Consider the following 14,657-nt stretch of genomic DNA (forward strand, 5'->3'; position numbering starts at 1 on the left):
TGTTTACGTTTTCTCTTCCTTTCTCAGTTTTCCATATATGTGTGTGTGTGTGTGTATATATATATATATATATATATATTATAATTAAAACCAATCCAACAAATATTTAAATACTCTTATACCCATCGCTTCACTAACATCTCAATGTATTTTGATAAAAATATCTACTCTTGTCGCTACTCAATTGAAAGATAAAATTTTCAACAACAAGTGATATTTTTTTAAAATATGTCCGGTATTAAACTTTCCGTAATGTAATTAAATTTTTCTCCAACAAATAATTTTAATCGGGTCTCAAAAAAAAAAAAATATATATATATATATATATATTAAACATATTAATAACTCTAATAAAAATATGTTTTTGGTACTTAATTCACAAAATCAAATAAAATAAGGCTAAATGCCTAAGTAATTTAGTATAAAATACCCTAAAATTGCATAAATTAGAGTTTAAAATTAAGGGTCTTACAACTAGAACCCTAATCTTAAGCCTTAATCTCAAAGTCAATCTCGGATGAAACAAAATATTAAAAACGTTCTGGATATGTTAGAAGTAAATAAAACTAATTAGTTCTAGGTGATATGTGATCAGTGAGTGAAAAATAAATAAAGATATGGAAAAGAGGATCACGTAAAGATGTATATTGGTTCACCCAAGGTGGGCTACGTCCAGTGCTCATAATCTATTAGAATTTTTACAAATATGCTTAGCACCAAAATGTTATGCTTTCGCATTACCTTTCTTGATTACCCTAGATCAATTACAGTTTTCACCTTTCAATCTTGAAAGGAATTTTACAGTCACCTTTCACTCCAAAAAGGATTTTTACAAGTACCTTTTAATAACTAAAAGAATTTTTTCAACATACTCAAACTAACTTAAGAGATCGGCTTGAATTACAAATGATGTTTATGAAAAAAGTATTTAGGATGTAAAAACTTCTCAACACTTGTTTGAGATTGATTATCAGCAAGAACTCAGTAGAATGATCCTTGAATATAATGAGAGAAGTTGGAGTTTGTGATCATAGCATTTGGGCACATGTTTCTAGCTTTTTAGTTTGGTATTTTAAAATCACTTTATATCTTAGAATAATTTTTTTAGCTTGTTTCTAAACTTTAGGTCGAAATTGAATTATAATTTTATTATTTGTATTTTGACCCTTGCTTGCTCTGTAGGCCATAACTTGAGCTCTGGATATCAGATTGGTGCATACGAGCAGGCGTTGGAAAGCTAAAAATCAGAGCTACAACTTTTGTGTTGGAATAATAGCCCAATGAAGAACTTTACTTAGCCTAAATTCGTAATCTAGACTTTTGTAATAATTTTAAATAGCATACCACTTCTTTTTAAACTCTAAACCCTAAAGCCCAAAATTCGAGCACTATATATTGGGAGTTTTCTTTCTTTTCTAGAGTTGAAATTTTAGGATTCAGATTGATACAAGAAATAAACACTTTTTATTTTAATTTCATGGAAGGCTAATTTTATAAGATTAATCAACGAGTTTAGAATTTCATCAACACCTTGAGATCAGATTACACTGTCAATTTCGCTTCATGATTCTATTTCTGTTTATTTAATTATATTGATATTCTGATTGCTTAAATTAAATTTCAATAAGATCGATTAAATTCATTTGACCGAATTTGGTTTTGGTTTCTAATTTAATTGAATTATAATTTTGTGACACTTGATCGTTAATTGTAATATTTTTATGATTGTGATGCTTAATCGAGTCTAAGAAACCGAATTCACATAGGATTGATTACGCTTGTTTGATCAATTCTATAGTCAAATAAGAATACAATCAATAATTAGAAATTAAACTCATTGATAGAATCTGTGATAGGTCTGAAACTCGAATCAGTGGATTAATCGTTTTGCTCATCTGTTAAAAGAAAAATCTCAAAAAACCCCATTTCTAATTTCAACTTTTATTTCAGTTAACATTATTATATCAGAAGTCCTTGTGAAACCACTCAAATTATTATCTCTATTTACATTTTATCAATTGTATTTGACCTGTGTGCGACAGCGGATCAGTTTGCTTATGAGAATAGCTTTGTTACTTGAGTATGAATGATCAAGTGTAGATTAATTGTCTTTAAAACTCTTGCATTTGTCTTTTTCTTGAAGTTCTTTTTATAAAATAATAGAGGTTCGAAAGACTCGTATCTATTTGAATATAGTCATTAGAGAACCTTAGCTACCTGTTAGTTTTGATTGAAATCTATTAAGCACATGTTCTATTTTGTCTAGATTGTTCTTTGATAAACCCAAAGTGTTCTTGTTTCTAAGTTTGATGGAGAATGTGAATAAGTAAGTGAGTGGGTAGTGATATGTCAGTCTTTTAGCTCAAAAGCATGCAGAGCTTTTTGCAAAATGGTGCATCAATTGTGTACTTGTGTCCTTGCTCACAGCTAATCAATCTGGACATCAATTTGGAGGTTGTTTTCCTCCTTTAAGCCTTCAACTCGAGTTATGGGTTTGGCCACTGATTTGAGCAATTTTGATACTTTTAACTTGTAGTTTGGACTATAGAAAATGAATTCACTTGACTTTGTCTTTAATAGGGAACATCTAGAATGTTCTTCTGATCATTCTCCAATTCATTTTGCCATTGACTTTAAGGATTCTTTCAAGAACAGTTTATGTAAGACATGATGTCCTTGATTTATTTCATATAGAAACATGTGGTTTTTCCATCAATATATTTTATCACATATCTTTAAATAAATCACTCAAAAACACAAGTTAAATGGTAGTATAATCATAATTAGTGATTAATTAACTGTTGGTTTATCCTTAAAACACTTGATTTTGAATTTTGTCTCAACAAGTATTGCCTTCTCTGCATAGTATTTCAAATTGTTCATGATTTGTAAATTTGTAGGAATATGAATAATACTCTATCCATATTCATGTGTGCCCTATTTACCATTTCCAATATCAAGCATCCAATCTGTAAAATTTGTAATGTCAACAGTATCTTTATTGGGTGTTAGAGCTGTCAATCGTGTGTTTTTGGACAATGTCAAACCCTTGTAGTATTTCCATAAATCAGATGAGTTGATTGAAGTTGTCACTATGTCATGCCTACAACATTTTCTAACAACAAGAAATGTTTTTCTGAAATCACCTCCAAAAACAACTACCTTCTCACCAAATGATTTATATTGGTTAGCATTATCTACAGTCCTCCTAATATCTCTTAAAGTTCGATCTACAACTTCAGCATAATATCTATTTAACATAGGAGCTTAAGATTGCAAGATAAGGTCAGCTTTGTCAGTTAGCTTTGTGATGTTGCATTTTGATGTTTCATTTGTAACCAAAGGAATGTAAAATATCAAATGGGCTACCTTTTTTTTAGGTAATAATAAAGTTGCAATGCCACTTAAAGCAACATTTAAAAATTTTAGTTGAGGGTTAAATATTTAATTTGGAAATAGTTTTGCTATATTTAAGCGTTAAATATATTTTTAGTCGCTATAAAATTTTAAAATTGAATTTTCAGTTCCTATAAAAATATTCTCAACTTTTTAGACATTATTAAACTATTGTTTATTCACTCTTAATCCTTATTTTAAAATAGTTTTGGAAAAAAATGAAACTTTTAGTCTCTAAAAAAAATTCACTATAAAATAAAAATAGAGACTAAAAGTGAATATATTTTTTAGGCACTAAACTTAAAAAATCATAATTTTGTAACACAAGAAACATATTTAACTTTATAAATAATTTAAAGTATAATTGAATACATGGGTTGTTTAACTTTTTCCTCATGTTGTACAAAATTTCATCACATAAAACTTTTTATGTTGCTTCCCAAACAACAAAAGGATTTGTCATTGAATTCATGAACAGTAATGTAACAAACAATCTCCTCAACTGATTTTCGAAGGCCAGCTCACTTGCCTTAGTAATAGCATCAACAAGTTCATTGTTATTCGGCAGCAATCCAAGTGCATAACATACTTCCTTAAAGGTTTTGTGTATTATGTCATCCACTTTCTTTATATAATTGTAATTTGTGCATCCCTGTGTATTATTAACAACAATCTCAACAAATAAACATCTCCATATTCCAGAAGGATATAAGTAAATCTTCCACTTACCTTGTTTTCTTGGATGCCATGATATGGAATTTTTATTAAACAAACCTTGTTGGAAATTCATCATAAGTCAAATATCTTCCTTCAGGATGTTTTTTGTTTGCCTCAATCCAAGCCAAAAACATTGTGTCGAGATCTTCACTATACTTCATTATAGACTGAACTGTAGATTTTCCTGAGAACATTATAGATTGCTCATTTTCAAGGTGAACTGAAAGCTTTATAACAAGAGGTTACCTTTGATGTATGTCACACTCAAAAGTCCTCCATACAACTTCACATGACACCAAATATTTGCACTCATAGTACTGTTTGATCTCATCCAAAATCCGACCAATTTCAGTTTGGTTTGAAATCTTAATTGTGGCTCTATTGGGGCCTTTATTAACATATTTAAACAAATACTTGATTAAGTGTCCCTTGTTACAATACTCAACATTGACATGTGATTGGTATCTCATTAACAATTTTGGATTCTAAGGAACTACAAACCTGTTAATGTTATTCCTTTTTTCAACACATATAAATCGATATCTCAATGTTTGTACTTTGGATAACTTTCATCATCAACTATAGTTGAGGGTAGGTAATCTTTTGGAAAATATTTTGAGCACGTGTCATCTTTCATGTATGGGGATTTTGGATTGGCATATCCACATGGACCATGTATCATGAAACTTGAAACAACATTTGCATGTTTTGGATATAAACTACTATCAGGCAACTCTGCATAAATGCACTTGTTGATGTCATTACTTGTCTTCAATGTGTTTGAACCTTTAAGTTGTAGCAAAATGTGTGCGTGTGGAAGGCCCCTCTTCTGAAACTCTATGGTATATGTCCCTAATTATGACATTTATAATTAATAGCTAGTTAATAATATCCGCAACAACTTCTCCAAAGATTTTTTCCATTTTAAAAGCAAGCATCGTGTGATCAAGTTTTGCCTTAAACACTCTACAAACAATGTTTAAACAATCACTGGTTGTAAAGACTCTAATAGAAACAAAGTCTTTTATTTCTGGACAATTAGCATTGCATGTGATAGTGATGAACAAATCAAGATACCCAAACTTTTAGCAAATTGTCATTTTGACAATTGATAAACATGTAACGTGGTCCTCCAGTAAACGAGGAAGGTAGCACAACACGTTTTCCAACTATAGAGGGTTGATTTTCTCCATTGTGCACTACTTCTTGTAAACCACTTAAAGTATCACACCTAATTGTTGATTGATTCATAAGTATCCAGTATAATCTTTGAGACTCTATCATGGAGAAATAATTAACAACAAACTGTTAATTAACCTGATAGTGTTTAAAATACTTCCTTGTTCGAATTATTTTTCTTGTATGTGAAATGCAATAAAGTTTCTCAATGTAATACGTATTCTCTTTCGTCTTTCCTTATTGATAAAATTCTCTTTGATAAGAAAATGTTCTTGATATTGGTCCTCACCAAATGGGAAAAATAAAGGATACTGAAGAGGTACGAATGAAGCATGTGTTGGGAAAAATAGCATAAGTTAAACAATTCAAGTCACAATCACAACACAAGAATATAACGTGGAAACTCCAAAACCGGAGAAAAAACCACGGCCGTTGCCTAAACCGGCAACCAGAGAATTAATACTATGTGAAAATTGTTACAACACATAGACTTCTCTCACTCACACCCCAGACACCCCAGTACAACCACACTCTTACAAAGCAAATATATAAACTAAGTCAGATACAAGCTTAAAGTGCTATTGCTGACTGGTGCGTTTGAAAACAAAGGACTAAAACCCAATATATAGCCTTGGCCTTCTCCTTATTCTCCCACACTAAAGGATGTGGGACTTGCAATCAACCCCAACAATCTCCACCTTGATTGTAAGAGTTACAGATTCCGCTTCCATTGTCTTACTGACAATCATACTCCACCATCAAAAGTACACTTCACTTGAAACTAAACCATCCCAAGAATTTTCTCCACTTGGAACTAAACCATTCCAAGAATTTTCTCATGTCGAAACCTTGCTGAAATTAATGGTGCAACTCCCATGTTGGCTTCCAGGAAGTTCTTCAGCCATCGACACATCACCACACACCTTGCATCAATGCCAACCAATGCCCGTGTGTTGTTCTGAATCCGCTAGCAATAACTTGTCCTTTTTCATGGTATAGCGGAAATACCATAAGGACAAACTTTATCTTCTAGATGAGATCACCATCATCTCCCCAAACAAGGGAGACCTTGCCAGCACTTGTCTCAGAGTCTTTTCCAGATACTGCTCCACCTGGACAATTTCTCTTCACATGCCCAGGCTTTCCACACTCCCAGCACACCAAATTCTTTGCATGTATCTTCTTTCCATTAGCCCCACTTCTAGTCAGCAACATTGATCTTGATGAAGTGCTTTCATCATTTTTCATTCTCCTTTCTTCAGAAATAATTTTAGTTGCAACTTCTTCAAAACTCAAACTTTCCTTCCCATACATCAGAACAGGTTTAAGATGAACATAGGAAGGTGGAAGGGACAAAATGAGCCTTAACGCTTTATCTTCATCATCAATCTCAACTTTGATAGATTCCAACTCAGAGACAATATTATTCAAAGTACTAAGATGATCAGAGATTTTCGTACCTTCATCCATGCGCAGATTGTGGAATTGCTCTTTCAACAACAACCGATTTGAGATGCCCTTAGCTTGATATAACCCTTCAAGCTTCTCCCAGAGTTGCTTGGCTGATGACAGATTCTGCACATTCGCAAGAACATTCTTTGCCAAACACAGACGAATTGCACTTGCAGCTCTCAAATCTAGTTCCTCCCACTTGTTGTCGTCCATGTTGGAAGTGTTTCCTTTCAACGCCTTGTGTAATCCTGATTGTATAAGCACATCCTTGACTTGTACTTTCCACAAGCCAAAGTTGATTCTTCCATCAAACTTCTCTATGTCAAACTTCATAGCGCTTGAATAAGACATAGCAGCTGCACGCAGACTGTAAACTGTGCACCAGGTAAGTTCCCAGGAAAGAGAGGTGGGTCACAACAGACACGCTTAAATACCAAGTCTTTCCTTAGCCAGAACCTCCCTAAGCAGCATTTTCACAGTATCACCTTTCCCCTAACAATACCAAGGATAATTCTTTTCTGATGTGGAAGATCAGACAAAGCTGCAACCACAGAGCATACTAAGAAAAATTATCCTACCGAACCTCCGAACCTTGGCTCTTGATACCAGTTGTTGGGAAAAATAGCATAAGTTAAAAAATTCAAGACACAATCACAACACAAGAATATAACGTGGAAACTCCAAAACCGGAGAAAAAACCACGGCCGCTGCCTAAACCGGCAACCAGAGAATTAATACTATGTGAAAATTGTTACAACACATAGACTTCTCTCACTCACACCCCAGACACCCCAGTACAACCACACTCTTACAAAGCAAATATATAAACTAAGTCAGATACAAGCTTAAAGTGCTATTGCTGACTGGTGCGTTTGAAAACAAAGGACTAAAACCCAATATATAGCCTTGGCCTTCTCCTTATTCTCCCACACTAAAGGATGTGGGACTTGCAATCAACCCCAACAGCATGAGTCTTTAATTTTCTGAAAATGATCGACTGTCTTTTTAACAACATTGTCTTGACCAGGATCAAGGTTGTCCAAATCACCAACTATCAAAGCAACAACCTCGTCACACAAGGGCATATTATGTGTTCTTGGATCCTTTGTCCTGTTTCTAAACAACCGTAGACAAAAATCGGACATGTTATGTTTTATGTGGTCACACACTTTTCTAAAAGACTTAACTAAGACATTGTGTTCATCAACCATTTTTTAGATATCTTTAACTAATATTCTATTTAAATATTTTTTTGTTCTTTTGATCTACACAATGTTAAATTAATTATCGCATAAAGTTATAAATAGTAAAATTAATATAATATAATGTATCAAATAAGATTTATACTTGAAATGATTAAATATGTTAGAAATCTCATTCATTGTGTCATAAATATAAAGTTCGGCAAAGTTGGGAGCTACTCCTTCCTCTAGTATTAGACTACCAATTATGTTGAAATTTTGTCTACTGAGAATAAATTGTGGAGGGTTGCCGCCACCACCACTTGAGTTTGATTGAATCTTTTCATCAATAGAGGTAAAACAAAACATACTATTATATGATCGAATGTTTTCTTTGAAATGTTTACTCCTTGGATTTTGTCCATTCATTAAGCTCATTAGCAAATCAGGAGGTCTTTTTAAGAATGAGACGAAAACTTAGGTAGGTTGCTATTTACAGTTTTTTCAGCTTGCTCCTCATATGACATTTGGGCTTCACACTCAGAACACATATAAGATGGATCTCCAAAATCTACAATTTTTTAAGAAAATCAATAAAGTAATTTTTTTATAGGTTAAAATGAATGCTAATTTGCGATAATAATTAATCACTCAAATTTAATAAATAATCAAATTACAAAACTTTAAAAATAAAAATATATACAAAACGTAAAGCTAATTGAAGTGTTTGGTAAAATTAGTGGTTCAATTAGTTTAAAATGTAAAATAACATAAAAGGAAATTCTTAATTAAAAATAAATCTTATCAAATAATGTTTAATATATTTTAAAAAGTAGTAATTTTTTTTTATTAATTTAAAATTTATCAATCTCATATACTTTTATTTATTTATCTATTTTATTTATTTTAAATTAAATAAATTATTGACTTTCTAATATTAATTATTTTAAATTTTAAATTACTTATAAATAAATTAAAAGTATGATAAATAAATAATTTAATAATATAATATTTTTATTTATTTAGCTAGTTTAATTATTTTAAATTATTTAATTTAAATTATTTTCAATTATATAAATTATTTATTTAAATTATTTTGAAATTTTAAAATTATTTATTTAAAATTATAATAAATAAATTATAAATTGTAAAAAAAAATTAGTTATAATTATAAGAGTAAAATTGGAAGAAAAATGATAGCCTATAAACAAATAAGTTTCTTGAATTAGTTTATAAAAAAACGCTATGAGTTATAAGCTTATAAATGACTGTTACCAAATAGAGATTATAACTTATAAACTTAGCTAGAAACCTGTTTATTGACCTTACCAAATAGAGCCTAAATAAGCTTATAGAAAAGCCTAAACATTCTCTATAAAAATATCTAATCTAATATATGGACATATATAGTCTAGACTATAGACTTTTGTGGAACATGAATATTTATTCTCACACTTACTACAATTATCCGTCTTTTAACTTAACTAAACATTGTCTTTAGTTTTTCAATTTTCACATGAGAAAAAAATATTAATGCACTATATTTTTGTTACAGGAATAATTAATGTATACTAGTACATAATTCAATTTATAACTTAAATGCAATTTTCTTCCTTAAGTTTTTTAATTGTGTAATTTCTTCTCTTTTTAATTTCAAATGAGCAGTTTTAATCTCTAACATTTTTCAATTGTGCAATTTTATCTCTGATTTTATAGTCCCTTCATTTTATTTAAATTGTTGATAGGACGTTATATAATTTAAAAATTAATTAAAATAGATAAAAATAACCGGTCAAGTATATCGAACAACATTTTTTAAAATTATTATTTTAAACATGTGACCTTCTATGTTTTTAGTTATTTTTTAAATTAAATAATATTACATCAATATTTAGAAAAAATAATATGAGTGAAGGACTATGACATCATAAATTGATAAATGTGTAAGATTAAAATTACTTATTCGAAATTAAAAAGAAAAAATTGAACAATTAAAAAATTTAACAGTAAAATAAATCATTTAAATTAAGAAAGACAAAATTACACAATTCAAAACTTTGAGAGAAAAAAATGCATTAAATTTTTTTTCCGTACATTTAAGTCTAAATTTATTACTAAGATTTGGGTCGCACATGAAAATTTATATGTTGTTTAACAAACGTTTTCTACCTGTGTGCTTGTATTTAATGAAAAGTTTGTAAATTTTCTACACTATTTATGTGTTATTTGTATATCTTGTCCAATAAAAATGTTATTTTGTATAAAGATAGTAGAGAAAGAGAGTAGAAAACTGACTCATGCTTGATAGAATTAAGTTATAAATTAATTGATAGTTGAAAAATTAACTGATAGTTAATAATTGATAAATGATGATTTATAATTAAAAAGTTAATTAATTAAAATTAAAGTGTTTGATAAATTTAATTTTTATCAATATAAAATGACATAATCATATTTCTCTCATTTATAACTTTTGTGGTAGAAACAAAAAAAAATTATAATACAAACATATATTTGAAGAGTTCTCCAAAAGTTTAATAAGCTATATGTGTATAAATAGTAATTCTAAAAATAATACAATTCATTTACTAATTACAATTTGATATAAAAATGAATTTAACTTATTACAATGATAAATTAGAAGATGAAAAATAATAATAAATATGGGAATACATACCTTAATCAATTTGTGTTTGCTAAATTTTTTGTAAGATGAATAATATGAAATTTCAATTTTTTTTGAGTTATTTTGGTAAGGAAATAAAGAAATTCTCTATTCATCAAGAAGAAAAAGATATACTTGAAGCGAGCTATGTGAACTAGTGGTTGGGTGAATAAGTGATGTAGTTATTTTGTATAACATAAGGATAAAAAAAAATAAGGTTATAAATGGAAGAAAATATAAAAAGTTGTAAGCTGAAACGTTACTTGAAATAGTCTAAGCTGATGAGAAAAACTTGTTTATCAAACACGTCTCATTTATGTACCGTTTGGTAACGCCAATAAGCTAGTTTCACTACAAGGAAATTGACTTTTAGTGATAGGCATAGTTTTTCACTAAAAGTCAAAAACTGTAGGTAAAAGTCAATAATACTTTGAGTGACATCCATCCATCGTCAACTTAAGGAGGGCGTCTTGCTATGCTTTGAGAACTGCCACTACATATTTGAGTACTGTCACTACATGTTTTTGATTTCTACCTTCTACGGTGACTGTCACTAAAAATTAGATAAATATAAATAAAAAATTTATTTATTCATACGGTATTGTTTGTCACTAAAACTTATTATTATTATTTATTAAATTTAATTTATTTTATCTCATTACTAATTGCTATTCTAAATTATTAATATCAATAAATTAAATTGAAATTTCTAATTTATTTTTATTAACTATTTCCATTGAAACTTACAATAAAATATAATTTAATTTTACTAAAATTTCATTAAATGCATGTTACTTGCATTCCTAGCATTTTAATTATAGCACTAACATGGATATCATATCCTTGTGGCAATATTGAAATGAAATTATGAGCATTAGAAACTTGTGAATAGAAATTTCATCAACAAATATTTATCCACTAATTAGATCATAAAATCTTTGCAAAAGTGATGTAATAGTTTATTTTCCATAACCACTTCCTCTAACTAATGTCAATATTTTATTTGATAAAATTTTTAGACAAAAATCATTTAGGATCACACTTTCTCTCAAATCTCTCTTTCCATGTTTTCGTACGTTTAGGATCACACTTTCTGGTATGATGGATACAACAATTCAACATTATTAAATTCAACTTATCCTAATACTTTTTCTAATATCTCTCCTTCCATGTTTTTATAATCTATCTTTGAAATTATATTTATCATTTCCATTATTCTTTGTCCTACAACACTTGCTTCGGAGAAATATTTCAGATTTGATAAATCAGCTCCTAAAGTCCTGCCACATAGGAAAAAAAATATAAATGTACTACAATTATATTAAGGAAACTGCAATAGTGAAGAGGATCAAACATAATCAAGACAAGTGACATGCAACCAATTCAACTGAAAGGAGTGAAAGTCACCAATAACCATAGCTACCATCAAATTTCCATCCATAACACTTCATCTTTTCCACATAGAACCGTCCCCAACGGGCCCATGTCATTACTATTTAAGGAAAAGGAAATATCATCTCTCTGATTTTAAATTGGTGCATATCTTCTCAATATTGTTTCCTAACTTTTCCAGTCCTCTAACTACTTATCCATAATCAAGATAAAAAAGAAGAGAATTTCACTAAGTAGCAACAAGAAATAAAATGACATAACTAATTATACCGTTTATTTAACTTGAATATCTCACTCCTAGGCCTACCTTTGCATCGCACCACCATACCAATTACATCTGGCTATGTGGCAGTTGGATACGTTAATCCAAACCATACCACAAAATTATGATTATGTTTATTGAACTGGATGTATATAGGGTAAGTTATAATTAAAGGATAGTAAATAAACCAAAAAATTTATTATACATCAAAAGTTATATAACATATTTAAGTTTTGAAAGTTATGCACAATAAGACTAATTCATGAAATCTAATAAGAATGAGTTATTTCAAATTTATCATCAAAGTTTAAAATTCTTAAAATTACATCAGTTGTCTTTTTAGAATGCTTCCATCTTGTCGAGTTCAAGTATTAATGTAAATTTGTGTCCGTGATGGTTGCATTCCTCTAGCTTTTGTCGTCTAACATTAGTAACAAGAATGTCAACCATCATATTTGTATTGAGAAATTAATTAAAAAACACCGAAAGAAACAAACCATCTCATGAATTAGTCATGGAAGATTCTTGGTTCCCATGCAATGTATGTCTTCATATTTTGTGCGATTCTTTTTGTTCATGTTACTTATTTTCTCTATCCAATGAATAAGTAAAATCAACAATCAAAACAAACATATGATAAATAATTGTTATACGCACAAAATATTAATGACATTATACATATATCTGTCCATTATTGGAACATCAATGATGTTTTAAAAAAGATATCCCGACTATTTCTAACAATTAACATGTGTCTATAGAAAACAAATATAATTTGCATTATTGTAAGGTCAAATAACTTGACTCTAGAAATTAACGAAATTTTAAAAAGAGCTATAAAATTGAAAATGTCGGATCACATTAAAATAGTCTTAAAGAATTCACATGATCAAAGATTTTCTGACTGAGTAGGCTTTCCAAGAGGAGAAAGGTAGCTCAACCTGTGATCACCAACCTTACAGGCTTCTGAAATTCAAAACCTTTCTCTTCATGTGAACAAAATTATAAAAAGATGAACTGAGGTGAGTATTAGAACTGTTTATAAAACAAAAAACTGCACCGCACCGAAAAACCAAAATGTGACATATTGTTCAGGAATCGAACAGAACTAAACTGGTTCAGTTTGGTTCCTGAAATCACCTTAAGGGATAAAATGTTATGCTTCAGTGAGCTACCTATGACAGAAGAATTTTCGGTGCGGTTCGATTCAGGTTTTGATATTTTTTAACATTCCTAGATATAATAGTGTAATAGCACTTGGCCATTTATCAATCTAAGTACATTGGATTGACCCATTTCCTCTTAGAATTCAAATTTGTGTGTTCTTACCAATGTATTCTCCATTTACAAAGGCAAGTAGTGAATGGCCAAGACTCATGATTCAAAGAACTGGTGATATCTCATTCTTCTTTGGCAAATCTTCTGGACCTAATTCCACACTATTTCAGTTTCACAATGTCTCATCTAGCAGAATTTGCTTATTTGAGTTTATCTTATATAAGTTATAACATAAACAAATGCTAGTAAAAACAACTTATGACATATTTATAAATAAGTTGTTTTCACTTTATGACATATTTATAAATAAGTTGTTTTCAACAAATGCAAATGGGTAATAGAGGAAAAATAATTTTCACTTACTCATGAATCCCTGAATCGTTGAGTTTGAATTGTAAATAAAAAATTGTTGAAGCGTAAAAACGAGAATCAATGAAGAAATTGTTGAGTTTGAATTGGAAATTGAAGGAATCGATTGAAGATAGAATCGAAAAAATGATGAAGAAATCGGAAAAAGCTTCTTCAACTGAAAAACGAGAATCCATGAAGAAATCGGGAAAAGCTTCTTCAACAAAAAAACGAGAATCAAAATCGGGAAAAGTTTTAATAATTTTTTGAGACGAAATAGGAAGAAAAAAAATTAGAAGAGCTTTAGAAGATGAAATAGAGAATTGAAATCGGGAAGACCTTTTGAACAAAATTGAGAAGGAAATACAATGAGAAAAAATAGAATTGGAAAAAAAATTTGAGATGGAAATGGGAAAGAAAGAGAATATGTATTGTTGGGTGACTTGATGTTTGAGTGAATAACTGAATATTTTTTTAGATGTGAACATTTTAGTTTTTTTATTTATAAGTAAACACCATGTATTGATATTAAATGAGAATAGGTGATATCCTATATGTAGCTAAAAGTAACTAGTGATAAATAAGTGTTGAGACAAACTCTCTATTTTAAAAGTTTTGATGAAAATAAACAAAGGTTAATTAAGAATGTTAATTATGATTCTAAATGTTATGTTAATTTAACTTGTGTTCTTGAGTGGTTTTAATTAAGAGCAGAATCAAGCAAATACAAGAAAAGACAACAAGATCATTCTGCATCATAAACAGAGAATGATCCTCAGCTTCACCG

At 29.6% G+C, this 14,657-nt stretch overlaps 1 pseudogene; it reads right to left on the reverse strand.

The window, feature by feature from the left end:
• Nucleotides 1–6,957, reverse strand: part of LOC101514897 (uncharacterized) — a 9,138-nt pseudogene extending 2,181 nt beyond the window's left edge.
• Nucleotides 6,958–14,657: the final 7,700 nt, after the last annotated feature.

Source organism: Cicer arietinum, chromosome 4, assembly GCF_000331145.2.
Source record: "Cicer arietinum cultivar CDC Frontier isolate Library 1 chromosome 4, Cicar.CDCFrontier_v2.0, whole genome shotgun sequence".
NCBI classification, from domain to species: Eukaryota; Viridiplantae; Streptophyta; class Magnoliopsida; order Fabales; family Fabaceae; genus Cicer; species Cicer arietinum.